We start from the raw sequence: 13,789 nt of genomic DNA on the forward strand, positions 1-13,789 counted from the left end.
AGAACAATAGAAGGGTTAAAGTGGGACCCAGGAGAGACAAAGTGGTCAAAGATGTATCCATTAAAAGTAATAGCTACTTGAAAGCAATACCTATACTACTAAAGATATAGAATAAAGATAACTTCTGGGAACCTTGAAGACCCAATGATAATCATGAAATGCAGAGGTTTTTCATTGCCTGTATGATTGATTGAAGAACAAAAATGCTAAACCATGCATTTTGTCTCATTTGGTTGAGAACAAACTGCCATTTTAAAAAGTCTGAGAGGAGATCGGGGGTGGCTCCGTCAGTTAAGCGTCCAACTCTTGATTTCAGGTCAGGTCATGATCTCACAGTTTGTGAGTTTGAGCCCCACATTGGGCTCTGCACTGACAATCTGAAGACTGTTTGGGATTCTCCCTCTCCCCCTGTCTCTGCCCCTCCCCAGTGCTCGTTCTCGCTCTCTCTCTCTCTCTCTCTCTCTCTCTCTCTCAAAATAAATAAATAAATAAATATATATTTTTTAAAAGTCTGGGATTTCTTGCCTATGCTTCACTCCCTTAGAAGATCGTGTATAGTGTTTAAGAACAAGGAATGAAGAAATGTAAGACAGGAGTTTGAATCAGCTCTACTATTTATTATCTGGGTGATGACAGATAAATTACTCAAATTCTTTTGACCTCAGTCTTCTCTTTTGTTAATTGAGATAGTAGTACGTTCCTTGCAGGTTGTTAAAAAGGTTCCGTTCCATGATGTACGTACAACTTTTAGCACAGTGTTCAGTGCTAGACTCAAGTCTGTGTGTGATAGCCCTGGATACTGCAAAGAAAAAATAAAAAATGTTCGTGTCACAAAATGACTGAACTTTTAGCTGCATTCCACACAAGTGACCAACGTGTTCTGTTGCCTCTAAATGATTTCTTTTTATCACCTACTTAACCCTTTGGCTGTCTCCCAGTTTTCTTTCCTCCAAGCAGCATCCAACCTGATCTTTGAAAAATGCAAGGCAGATCACGATACACCAGAGTAAGTCTCTCCCTTGTCTTCCCTTTGCACTCTACATAACATATCCAATCCCTTCCCGGGAACCATCTCCCTACCCCCTCTCTACCTCTCCTCCCACTTTCCCGAGATAGGTTTCTTCTCATTTCTCCAACACGTTACACAAGTTCTTATTTTTAGATATTTGCTATAGACATTTTCCTCTGCCTGGAATATTCTTCCAGCAGACAACTCAAGGTTGATCAATTTTTGCCAGATCGATTTTAACTTCATCCAGGATCTCTCAGTCTCTATACAATTAACATTTTAGTCTGGGTGATTTTTTTGTTGGGGGGGAGGAGGTCCTGTGCTTTGTAGGATATTCAGGATTATCCCTGGGCTCTGTCTGCCAGATACCGGTAGCAAACCTCTTCTCTCCCCCAAGTTGTATTAAGACTGTTTCCAGGCATTGCCCAATGTCCCCTTGGGGGCACAAGTGTCCCTCCTCCCAACACACCACTGGCTTCATGTTACTTTCTCAGAGAAGCCTTTGCTCATCTTTCAACCAAAGGTAGCCCCTGAGTCACGATCCCCACCATGTACTCCCCATTATCTACCATAAAGCACTATAACCCCTCATCTTTTCTTTCTCACTGACTTACCTGGTTATTATCTATCTTCCCCAATGCAGTGTGAGTGCCTTGAAAGCAGAAACCATGATTGGCTTGTCTATAATAAGGATGTAATAAACACATACTTGCATATATACATACATAATGGCTGAACAAATGGATTGATGAAGACATGTATGCAGTGTCCAAACAGCAGTTTAGTTTTATAAACCCTGCCTCCAAACATGATTTATGTTAGTAATTGAAAGATTAAATTTTATACTACAGCCATCTGTCAAATATGTGTGCTTCCTGTGCACCAGACATTATTCTAGTTGTTTTACAATGCAGTGGTCAACAGGGAAGAAGAAACTTACATTAATTCTAAAGTCATTTGCCAGGCATTTTAAGGCTGCAAGGTGGGGAGAAAGAATATTTTTGATAATGTATACTTGTTGCCAGTATTGTGTGGGAAGAATGAACATTCTCTCTTTAGACCTCAGTTGTATATTTCTTCTAAGTCCTTCACCAATCCTAGTTAATTTTTCCTTATAATTATTTTTAAATGTTTCTACAGCTTTTTAAGTAAAAAAAAAAAATTAATGTTTATTCTTGGGGGGGGGAGGGGCAGAGAGATACAGAATCTGAAGAAGGCTCCATCCAGGCTCTTAGCTGTCAGCACAGAGACCAATGTGGGGCTCCAACTCAGAAGCCGTGAGATGAGATCATGACCTGAGCCAAAGTCAGACGCTTAATGGATTGAATCACCCAGACATCCCTGTTTCTACAGCTTTTTAAATTTGTTATCTGGTAGATCCTCTAGAATTTGTTGTATAGAGTGAAGAATTTTATCTTTTTTTAATAGACAGCCTAAGTTATTAGAATACCATTCATAGGACAGTGCATCATTTTCCCACGTATCTTAAATACTACATTCAATATACACAAAATTACCGAAATTATGAAGCTCTATGTCTTTCAGAACTCTTGTGTTTAATCAATCTATTTAACTTGGTGCCAGTATCACTGCATTTTGTTAAACACGGCTTTATAGTATATTATGGCATTTGGTAAAATTTGGTAAAACTTTCCCGTCATCCATCTCCCAGTTAAACTTTTTAGTTAAACTAATCTTGTATTTTTTCTCTTCTGGCTGAATTTTAGAATCAGCTTGTCAAATTTTATTTGAAAAATTTGTCAGTATTGTATTTCTTTCATAATCAAAAATACAGTGTTCATATAAATGGTAACAAAACTGTTAAAAATTAAAATATATAATAACATTCAATATTGCAAAATGCTATTGGATCTCATAAACTGAAACACTACTTGTGGCAACTTGGACTGCGTTCACTTGTGCAACACTTTTGAAAATCAGTTTTGTATTGAACAAAAATACGTGTATGTTTTGATTTGGTAACCCTTGGTATGTTTCTTTAGGAAAAAATATTTGAAACGGATAAATTGATATGTACATAAATACTCACGGGGATATTATTATAATAGGCAAAAGACGTGGAAAGAACTTTAATATCCCGTGGCAGAAAAAAGGTAGAGTAAGAGGCATCAGCAAACTTTTTCTTCAATGGCAAGTTAGTAACCCTGTTGGATTGCAGGCCGCATTGTCTGTGTAGCAAACATGCAACTTTTCTGTTGTATTACAAAAGAAGCCGTAGACGATTTAGAAACAAGTGGGTGTGGCTATGTTCCAAAAAAAATTTATTTACGCAAACAGGTAGATTGGCTTATGGGCTGTAGTTCAACAATTTCTGTTACAGAACCAAAACAGTGCATAAGAAGCTAGCAGCAGGTGTATCTTGAGAATATCTTGTGATAGAGGATGTATGAGAAGAAGCAGAGTAAAAATGTATCCACATCGTGGCTGCAATTATGAGCAAATTGTAGAGGAGAAGAGCTAGTGAGGAACTGAGGAAGCTATAAAGCTTCTCAGTTATAACCCAATTAGGTTTAGGGAGTTTTGTTTTAATTTTCTATTTGTTCCTTGTATCAAACAGTATTGTGCAGTCTTTATAAAAATATCAATATCTCCTTCTGTACTATTTGTTTCTTTCGGTATTTGTCTTTCCCCATTTATTTCTTGTCTGGGCTGCACTTTGATATTTAGTAATTTAAGCTCTGCCCTTAATGGCATATCTTACATTACTGTCTCTTACTTTCTTTTACTTCCAGTCTGCTTATACTATAAATCGATTCACAAATCTGGCCCTCTACTTGTAAAGACCGCCAAAAGTAAGAAAAATCATAAATGATTTGATATGTGCTAAGAATTTTCACAAGTTAAGATTTTCCTAAGTCATTTTCTGATATCCCTGAAAACACTGAAATATATTTAGTTCTAAATCAATATCGAACTCTTTGTCAATCATGCAAAAATGTACAAAATATCTATAGTTTGACAGGGAAAAAATTCACATCATAATTGGAATTCTTATTATAAATGTTGAGCAGGGTGCCTGGGTGGCTCAGTCAGGTGTCCAACTCTTGACCCACTCAGGGCATGATCTCACGGTGCATGAGATCGAGCCCCACATCAAGCTCTGCCCTGACAGTGCAGACCCTGCTTGGGATTCTCTCTCTCTCCATCTCTCTCTGCCCCTCCCTTGCTCACACTTTCTCTCTGCCTCAAAATAAATGAACACTAAAAAATTAAAAAAAAAAAAAAAAGAGCAATTCAGGAAACTAGAAACCTGTGCATAATTATATATAGCCTGCATTAGCAAAACCTTAGAAAACTTAAAACTAATCTGAGAACAGATTGTTTGATTACTTTCTGTCCTTAACGGACCTGAGCTGTCACTTGGGGGAAGTGCTAAGGGTGCTACTGTTATATTGTAAGCAAACTGCTGTCATCCTCCCTTTATCAAACAAGTCTAAGTTAAACATTAGATGAATGGACCGTAACCACCATAAACTGGCTGAAAATGACTAAGAGTCTGGGGGGATGGACCAGGAGGTCATTGTTTGGAATGCCAAAGGTTCATAAATGTATAATGAACACTTTGCAATATACATTTATTATAATTATTCATTGCATTTCACCTGCATAGTGGTGATCTGACGCTAAGCACATGAACCTTTTAGAGGTATAAGCACACTTTTATAAATAAAAGAGTTCATATCTCTGGTCCTGTTATCAGTCTATATTTCATTACTTTTTGTGAATATGTGCCTAGCACAACTAAAGGTCCCTGACGCCTGGCTGTTATGCCATGAAACTCTCAGAGGGGTATGCTAAAGATCTCCAGGAAACACTTAAAGTGGCAGCAGCAACTGAAATAGGAATAAATTTTTGAGGACCATCTGTTGGAAAAACCAAAACATCTGGATAAATGTAGACCCTAAGGCTCCTGAGGTTGGCAAAAACTATTCTATCATGAACAGGTCTTGGATTTAGAGGGGATGATTTCATTTGACTAGAAATAAGAAACTAATATGGGACATATGTGAGCCATACTTCATGTCATTGTTTCACATCTCAGGTGCGGAACACTTGGGGTCACTGTCTCCAACCCCTGTAGTAAGTCTGCACGTTGTGATAGTGGCAATCGGTAGACTTACTTCCCCGGGGGACATTCTGAACATTTTCATATAGTGAATACTTACCTTTTTAGGTGGACATAAATCATTTCTCTAAATAATTTTTAAAATTTTTCCTTTTTTAAAAAAATATAGTTTTTCTTTGCTTTTAAGATCAGAATCCAGGCTTTCATAGCCAAAGAAGCATTCACACATTAAAGAGTAACTATCTCAACTGTCATACATTACTTAAAAATATATTGGAAGTATTAAAAGAGAGAAAAAATACATATATATGCCACTTCAATCTGAGGATAAAAAATATTCCACTAATTTAAGAATATCTGTAGGAAACTAAACACTCTTCAAAATGTTTGATACAATTTAAAATTATGTTTATTCTTCACTTTCTATTCAAATTGAGTGCTTTCTTTGAAAAAAATATTCTTATATCTCTTTTTAAAAAAAGTTTGCATGCCTATTTCTAGGTGGTCACAGACGAGTGTTTGCAAATGGAAAATGGATTCCACTAGTTTATGGAAGAGATCCTAAAGAGGAATATCTGAATAACAAAGCTTATTGTTCTGTAACAAACATCCTCTTCTCATTCTTGTTGGACCAAGATCAAGTCTCCATTATTCCCACCTCCCCCCACCCCCCAACATGCTAAAGTATCAGAGTTCAAGGTCACTTGGCATTGTTTTGAGTGAGCTGGTTCACTGCTTCGTGCCTCCCTGATCGCCTACCTCTTTGCCTACCTCTTTCCAACATAAACGGGCCACTCACTGAGCAAAGCCACTTCTTCTATTGCTTCAATCTCAGAAATATAAAGGCAGCAAGTTACAAAGAAGTCAGAAAACATTACCTTGTTACAGAGAACAACTTGACCTGAAAACAAAATAACACAGATGTACAGCCAAACAGAGAAATCAGCAAGCTTGTGGAATGCTCAGTGACAGCCTTAAGCACATCCTTACTGAGTCTTTCAAAGAACAGTCACCCTAATTGGCTGACCCAGAACAGTCCACCCTCAGGCTGCAGGTGCTGCAGAAAACCACAGCTCCATTGGAAGGTGCCACTCTGCTATTTGAAATGATTTCAAAAAGGAGATACAGACCATCTTCAGCCATCTTTTCCCAGTCTTTCATCCCCCACTGTCTCCTCAAAACACGACTTTAATCACAAATATCAGAGGAAACACACACCATACATGAGCACAACTTAATCCGTAACATATTTTCTGCCTCTTCTCCTATAAAAATCTGTATTGCCAAAGAAAAAGAGCAAGAAAAAAGATCTTTTACAAATGCTGACTTATGAGTGGAATATTAAAATGCATACATACAAAAACCTTAACGAGTCATCATAATTTGAAGAAAACTAATCTAAATTATTAGAATTTACATTATGACAATACTTAGAAAAATCATATTGCTTGTAATAGTTTCAAGGATGTTCTATTTAAAAGAAATTTTATTATGTAGTAAAGATTTTTTTTAATTTTTTAAAAATCTTTATTTATTTTTAAGAGAGAGACAGCGTGTGAGCAGGGAGGAGCAGAGAGAGAGGGAGACACAGAATCCAAAGCAGGCTCCAGGCTCTGAGCTGTCAGCACAGAGACCGACGTGGGGCTCTAACTCATGAACTGTGAGATCATGACCTGAGCCAAAGTCGGATGCCCAACAGACTGAACCACCCAGGAGCTCCTATGTAGTTAAGATCTTTAAGGCTTTGATCAGATGAGTCACTTTTCAAAGCATGGCAAATAAATGAATATTTTAAAGTGCATAAATGTTTTCAAATTTAAAAAAATCTTAGCTATAAGCTCATATTCAATAATCCTATGCTTTTTTCAAGATAATGCAAGGTAAACTATAATTGTAAACTATATCTGGATTAAGAATAGTTTCTGCTCAATTAGATCCGAAATGATGTTTTATAATCTATAATTACAATTCACAGTTTATAATGTGGTAATTCCTACAAACATTTATTGCAACCTTTAATGACTTCATTATGTTTACATATATTTTGAAAATAAGATGTGTTTGCCCAGGTGTGCCTGGGTGGCTCAGTCCAGTTAAACATCAGAGTTCAGCTCAGGTCATGATCTCAGCATTCATGAGTTCAAGCCCCACATCGGGCTCTGTGCTGACAGCTCAGAGCCTGGAGGCTGCTGTAGATTCTGTGTTTCCCTCTTTCTCTTCCCCTCCCTCGCTTCCCCTCCCCTGCTCACACTCTGTCTCTCTCTCTCAAAAATAAACATAAAAAAAAGATGCATTTGACTATATGAAAATTTTGTCTCAAAGTAACTAAGGGCATAATTTTTCAGAACAACTCCTAAGATGTGTGAGAGTAACTTGTGTTAAAAAGACATATACACTGTCGATCTAGGAATAATCTGAAATGAGTGAAATTATTAGATATCTCAGAAATCTGGGGGTCTCTGAAGCCAGAACAAAAGACATGCAACCAGGGCAAAATCAGAGTGGTACCAAAGTCCTACATGATGATGAATGTGGCAAATGGATGGTTAATCACAGATAGTTTCAGCATTCCTGCAATTTATATATAATATCTGATATATATATATATATATATATATATATATATATATATATATACACACACACATATATATGTATATGATGGTCATATTTTGTTATATTTAAACCTATTACACAACTGTATGATAATGCTTATCAGGAAAGCATGTGGTGGGTGGACAGTTCAGTGTAGTGAATATTACTAGGTGCAATGCATGCAGAATAGAAAGTTTAGAAGAAATATGCTTTAGACTTTAGTGTTTCTCAAAATTTACTGTGCATACAAATCATCTAGAGATCTTGAAATGCAGATTTTGATTCAGGCATACTGGCAGTGCCTAAGAATCTGCTTCTTCATAAACTTCTAGGAGATGCCAGAAATTTGCTAGTTTGAAGACGAAAACTAGAGTAGCAAGAGCTGATGTTTAGGGTGTAGCTGAGGCAGTACAAAGTTCTCATGCAAAGACTGGGGTAGAAATAAAATAAAAAAGTGGCCTGTCTTGATGGGACTAATATTATAGGGTTCCTACCTTGTACAAAGCACTATAAACTGTATATGCATTGTCTCATTTAATATTTCCCTAACCCAATGGATGAAGTGCCAATATTAACTTATTTTTGATTGGAAAGCTTTAGAATCATAGAATTAGTATAAAAACTGGCACTTAAACACAGGTTTTTCAGGGGTGCCTAGTTGGCTCGGTCTGTTAAGTGTCCAACTTCGGCTCAGGTCATGATCTCCCGGTTTGTGAGTTTGAGCCTCACGTCAGGCTCTGTGCTGACAGTTCAGAGCCTGGAGCCTGCTTTGGAATCTGTGACTCCCTCTCTCTCTGCTCCTCCCCTGCTTATGCTCCCTCTGTCTCTGAAAAAATAAATAAACGTTAAAAAAATTTAAACACAGGTTTTTCCATTACTAAGCCACAGTTCCTCTTATGTATCTATTTAATGGTATTGTTTCATATAGAAACTTAGAGATGTGATGGAGAAGACAGAGTGGGGATATACTTAGAATTTATATTGGTGTAATTTTGAATTACAAATGCCAAGAAAGCCAAGTAATTCATGGAGTTAATTAAAGTAGAAACCACTATTGTATAGGGTTTAATTTGTCATATGCACTGTTCATCCTTTCTTGATTTAGTATAATGCGTACATCTATTTTGAAGACTATATCACTATAGGACATTTGAAGACAGCATGAGGAGGTAGCATTTCAGGTTAAGATGATTTCATGTGCAAAACAGCGAGACCGAAACAGCATGTTGTGGTTGGGGAAATAGAAATAATTTAGTGAGCTAGAATATTCAGTGTGAGAAGAGCCTCTACCAAGAGGCCGGGGAGCAGGGCATGGGTCACATGATGAAGGATCTTTCGGTGGAATTTGGGCTTTCTGACATAGGTAGAATGTCACTGAGGAAAAATGTAAACACAGATTTGTCATTTTTAAGAGAAGATTGTCAGAGAAGAAGAGGAAGGATTAAAAGGGGCACAGAATGAAGGCAAGAATACCCCTTTGGGAATTTTTTCATAGTCAAGGCAAAGGAAAAATGTTAGTTTTAAGGTGGTTCCCACTGAGGGAGAGATTCAAGAAATATTTAAGAGATAATATTATTGAGACTTTGTGAACAAATGGGTTGAGAGAAGTGATAAAATTAGTTAATTTGGACTATAATTTGAACGTTCAATCACTGTGTTTCAAAGGCATTTTGCTGGCTGTCATTCAATGACCTTTGGTGATTGTGGACTTCGCCTTGGATGAGTGGACTTTTCTGGACCCCTCTTAGAGAAACTTACACAGAGATATGGTACTGGGGAACTACAAGAACCTGAGTACAATGGGTTATCAACTCTTTATATGCAGTCTGATGTCATGGTTGGAACAAGAGTAGAGGACAGTAGAGAGAGGTAGTCTTCACAGTTCTTGAGGTGATTTGAGATTTTTGTTTCATGATGTGGCATTTCTTGCTGCGAACTTCCCTCCTTGAACTGCTTTTTCTGCATCGAAAATTTCTGGTATGTTGTATTTCCATTTTCATTTGTCTCAAAGGATTTTTTTTCCTCTTGACTTCTTTTTGGATCCATTAATTGCTTAGTAAAAACATATTGTTTAATAAAAAAAAAAGATATCACTCAACCATCACAGCATGAAGGGGTGCTTCAAGATGATAACTCTATATAGCATTAGACAATATTGATATTGCCAGAATAATAAGAAACTTCTCACTTAATAGAAAGGGGATGTTTGGCATCACCAGAGGCAGGGAGAGGTACATATTAATTGTCTTGAACTTCCACCCCACTTCTCTGAGTTCTATTGTGCATCTCCACAAGCAGCGGATTCCTCAGCTACTCTGTCATGATACTTGCCCTGGAACCCAATACTGGCCACAGCAGAGCTGTTAGCTGTTCAGTCTGTGTAAACTGAGGTCTTCTGAAAAGCAGACACCAAGAAGGGACTAGACATGCAAGAGAATTATTGGAGGGAAAAGGTGAAGAATAAAATGGAAGAAGCAGCTGTAGGCAGAGAAAGCCTTTTTAAAGCAGTGTGGGTCTGTGAGAGGAAAGGATGAAGGACATTTTAGCTGGGTATACTCTTTCAATGGCAGTAGTATTCTAATACATGTTCTAGTGAACTTTCAGGCAGGGCAATCAGGAGCCTTTTGAGCCAAAGTTGTCCATTGGAGAAGTCCCATGAATCATAGAAATGAGCTTGCATTAGTGTCACTGTTGTGCTTGGTCACTGATTGGGATTGACTGGGAGTTGCCCAGGGGAATAGGGTAGATCCTGAGGGTTGGCACATGGACTGTCAATCAACTATGCTCCGCAGCAGATATGAGTGGTTTGTTCCCATGGCTGCCAGATGTGTGTGTGTGTGTGTGTGTGTGTGGTGTTTAAAATGTGATAAATGTGATTTTTCAAATTAGTGGAGAAAGAATAATCTATTTAGTAAATGGCACTGAAAAAATTGGTTAGGATGCTCCTATCAGGAGGAAGCTGGCCATATTTTTGGTTGGAGCCCTACTATCTAGAAATATACCTGGCATACCATCATTGCTCAAGAAAGTTTTTAAAATTATGTTGAATAGTCTATCCTTAAATAAAGGTAGATCCCTACTTCATACCTTTTAGTAAAATTAATCTCAGATGATTTAAGTAATTGATCATGAAACTAAAAGCATTGAAGAAAGCAGAGGAAATTGCATTTATAAATTTATGAGAGGATTAATCATCTTAGCTGAAAAAAATAGTACAGAAAAGTTGATACATTTGGTTATGTTTAAATTTAAAGTTTATTTCTAAATTATTAAAAGAATGGTAACAAACTAACATATCACTGACAGAGGATTAATATACAAACATTTTAATACCTATGTATCAGTAAGAAACAGAAAAAGAACTGTCAATGATCATAAAACAAATGCCCAATAATCATAAATGATGGTTTTTGAATGTTTATTTATTTTGAGAGAGAGAGAGAGAGAGAGAGAACGAACACAAGCAGGGGAAGGGTAGAGAGAGAGGGAGAGAGAATCCCAAGCCGGCTCTGCACTCTCAGCACAGAACCTGATCCGGGGCTCAGTCTCATGAAATGTGACATGATGACCTGAGCCAAAATCAAGAAGCAGACATTCAACTGAGTGAGCCACCCAGGCGTCCCATGAATGATGTTTAATAGCTGGTAATCTGGGAAATGGAAATTGAGATAACAAGATAAATTAGATTTATAAAAATATAAATAGCTTAATAAAGTGACACATTGGTAAGGGTGTGGTGAACAGATACTTTCACTGCTAGCACAGCTATATTTTAAATAGCCACTTTGACAATATATTTTGACTATTTTGGCACACACTTTAAAGTTTATTTGCATGCTCTATTAATGCTCATATAATATATACATATATAATTTATATATATTTATTTATTTATTAAATTTATATATATATGTATGTATGTGTGTATATATATATATATATATATATATATATATGCCAGTAATTTAACTTCTAGTTTTCTATTCTAGAGAAATATTTACACATATACCTGTAAAAAAACCCTCTTGTACAAGGATGTTCACTGTATAGGTGCTATCATTTTTAACAGTGAAAAATTGGAAGCAAACTGAATGTCTATAGAAATAACGATGACTAAAGATATTATTGCATATTTATAGTATGGAGGAACTTACAGCTATTAAACATATGAATATATACTAAGTAAAAAAGGAAAATTATAAAACAACCAGAAACTGTGATATTGTATTTTAAGAATGCAGTTATGATAATAAGAAGTATTGGTGAGAATGCGGAATATAAAATGGTGCATCCACTTTGTGCTTGCTTTTGTTTTATACTTCTTATTATACTAACATGCCAAGCATACTCCCTCTTCTGTATTTTAGTTTCTATTTATTGAGGTATAGTTGACATACAATGCTACATTAGTTTCAGGTATGCAGCATAGTGATTCAAGGTGCATCCACTCTGGAAAACAGTCTGGTCATCCCTCAAAAGATTAAACATAGAGTTACCATTATGACCCAGCAATTCTGCTCCTGGGTATACAGGCAAGGGAAAAGAGAACATTTGTCCACACAAAAACTTGTACGTGACTGTTCATAACAGCATTATTCATAATAGCCAAAAGGAAGGAACAACTCACTGCACGTCTGTCAACTGATTAATGGATAAGTAAAATGTATATTCATAAAATGAATAGTAGTCAGTAATAAAACACAATAAAGTACTGATGCATGCTACAACATGAAGGAACCTTGAAAACTATGCTAAAGAAGGCAATCACAAAGGATTTCATATTGTACAGTTCTATTTATATGAAATATTCAGAATAGGTAAATATATAAAGACAGAGATTAGATTAGTAGTTGCCTAGTACTCAGGGAGACATTGGTGGGGTTGAGGGTTTGCAAAGTAACAGCTAATGGGAACGGGATTTCTTTTTGGAGTAATGTTCTAATATTGGTTGTGGTGACAGACACACAATTCTGCCAATATACATGACCATTGAATTGTACACTTTAAATGAGTGAATTGTATGACAGGTGAGTTATATCTCAATAAAATTGCTAGAAATATTATAAGGCTATATTATTTATTTTTGTAAGAGCAAGTATATGCACATAAATTAACTGAAAAAATTCACACACCAAGTTGACAACTGTATTTCCGAGAAGGAAGACAGGAAACTAGCCTTGAAAATAATGTTCTCAAAATTGATTTATATCCTTAATGCTTTCAGCTTTTTTCAGGTAACATGTACTTGTGCACTTAGTATAATTAGCAATTAGTTCTCTAATAGAGGGTTCCCCTACCTCGGACCTATCAGGCTACTTTTATAAAGGGAGGTTCAGATTTCTTTATCCCACCAAATCTTGTGAAAAAAAGAAACAAACAAACATAAAAATGAGGTATGTCTGGAATGTGTTCTTGCCAAGTGCAAAGTGGAAATCCCAAGAAGTGCACTAAAGTGCCACCCAAAATGCCATTTTTCCGCTGAGCAGTAACTTGATCTAATAATGTAAAGTCACAGCCCACAGATAATGTGTCACACTCACTCTTATTTAGCTCTAGATTCTAGTAGGAGGGCCCTCCTGCTTTATGAGAGATCTAAGAGTTGCTTCCATGACATCTGGCTTACTTTGTTTTTTTCCTTCACCTTCCCCAAATCTTACCAGTCCCACCCAAAACCCATACCAGTTGGCAGCTAGAATCTCTACTCCTATGTTGAGTTAGTAAGAATGAAACAAAGATATCAATTTGAACTCATTTTGATGTGTGAAAGATACGCTACTGAATGTGAGATATTTCTGAAAAATCTAAAACTTTAAATAACAGAATTTTAGTGGGACAAATCTGGAAGAACACAATAAACTACTCGGCTACAGCTGCAAAGTAAAAATTTACTTCTGTAAATCCATAAGTTTCAGTTTAATGAAAATATATTAAGGTTATACTGGGCATTTTTTCCAGAGCTTACAGAATGCCAGAGTAGCACTTCAAATATTTTCCTTCTCCTCTAAGTACAGTAGAATTTAATTCACAACATCTTGAATTTCCAAATTAAAATAACCTTTAATTAAATAATTTCAGCCAGCCATAGAAACAAAAAGTGC

General features: G+C 36.4%; 1 long non-coding RNA gene across 4 annotated transcripts in view; it reads right to left on the bottom strand.

Moving 5' to 3' along the window:
- Positions 1–596: 596 nt before the first annotated feature.
- The window catches only part of LOC109275886 (uncharacterized), a 79,828-nt gene continuing 66,635 nt past the window's right edge, over positions 597–13,789 (bottom strand). For all 4 annotated transcript variants that reach the window (XR_008423695.1, XR_008423694.1, XR_002084424.2 and 1 more), the window contains 2 exons: positions 1,624–1,661; positions 597–799 (listed from right to left, as the gene is read on the bottom strand). This is a non-coding gene — a long non-coding RNA (uncharacterized LOC109275886). The remainder of the gene's footprint in view (positions 800–1,623; positions 1,662–13,789) is intronic.

This window comes from Panthera pardus, unplaced genomic scaffold (assembly GCF_024362965.1).
Source record: "Panthera pardus isolate Hobbes unplaced genomic scaffold, ASM2436296v1 HiC_scaffold_2, whole genome shotgun sequence".
NCBI lineage: Eukaryota > Metazoa > Chordata > Mammalia > Carnivora > Felidae > Panthera > Panthera pardus.